The following is a 1,164-nucleotide window of genomic DNA, read 5'->3' on the forward strand; positions in this document are numbered from 1 at the left end:
CTCAGTGATTTCCTGCTGTTCTTTCAAGCGCTCCTCTAGTATAAATTTCATTTCTTCTAAATTGTACTGATCCTCATCCTGGTATATAGCATGCTCCACAAATGAGACTTCATGTACAGAACCAGTCTCAGCCTCAATGATCTTGTTGTCATCCTTTACAGTTGATTTTATCCTATGCATATCTAGACTGACACCAAGCTCTCAATCAGTCTCTTAGCTTTCTCTAGGGTCCTTGTTCTAAAGTTCCCCTCGCTTGCAGTGTCCAGCATTACATGATATTGCACATCAATACCATTGCAGAACTTCATCAACAGCTGAACCTCCGTAAAACAATGATGTGGGCAGTCCCTTTGGTAGCTCCTGAACCTCTCCCAAGAGCTTCTGAAACCTTCGGTAGATCCCTGAGAGAATGTCCAAATTTTATCTCTTATTTCTTCAGTCCGTGCTTCATCAAAGAATTTTCTCAGGAATGCATTTTGGATGTCGGTCCAGGATGTAAGAGATCCTGGTGGTAGCTGCTTAAGCCAAAGCGAAGCTTCTCCAACAAGTGAGTATTTGAAGAGCTTGCAAAGCAAGTAGTCCTCAGGAACTTCATCCATACAGATAAGAGAAATAAGATCCTTGAACCTTTCTAGATGGTCCATAGGATGCTCGTCAGATAATCCAGAGTAAGGTATCTGTTCCACGAGGGTGTAGTACTTTGGATTCAGCTCGAAATTCTGTGTCTGGATATCTGGTAGACGAATGGCTGATCTGTTGAAATAGTATTCCTCTGGACGGTTGTAGTCAGCCAGTGTCCTTTGTCGAGCATTCTCATCTACAGGTATAGCAGCTCCTATAGCATCAATATCGGAGTTAGGGATTACAGTCCCCTAAGCATCAAGTCTTTGACCTGCTGCATTACGCAGATGACCATCCTGGTCATGCAGGTCCCCATTCTCATCCCTTTGTAGCACAAGTATCTCGCTCATGGTTGCTCGCAGATTGGTATCGACCGATGTTGCAGATGATGTGTCGATCGATTCTCTTTCACAAGTGTCGATCGATGATGTATAAGTGGTATCGATCGATGCTGCGAGTTTCTCTTTGCGGATCGAGCGTTCCAAACGTGCTGTGTCTGAGAAGAAAAGCAATTCTCCCTTGCTGCTTCTGGTACTAATTGGC

General features: G+C 44.0%; 1 non-coding gene across 1 annotated transcript; it reads left to right on the plus strand.

Moving 5' to 3' along the window:
- The first annotated feature begins 327 nt into the window (after window positions 1-327).
- Window positions 328-434, plus strand: LOC130505538 (small nucleolar RNA R71). Its single transcript, XR_008941726.1, has one exon. It is a non-coding gene; the product is annotated as a small nucleolar RNA R71 (small nucleolar RNA).
- Window positions 435-1,164: the final 730 nt, after the last annotated feature.

The sequence above is a fragment of the Raphanus sativus genome, unplaced genomic scaffold (assembly GCF_000801105.2).
Source record: "Raphanus sativus cultivar WK10039 unplaced genomic scaffold, ASM80110v3 Scaffold2356, whole genome shotgun sequence".
NCBI lineage: Eukaryota > Viridiplantae > Streptophyta > Magnoliopsida > Brassicales > Brassicaceae > Raphanus > Raphanus sativus.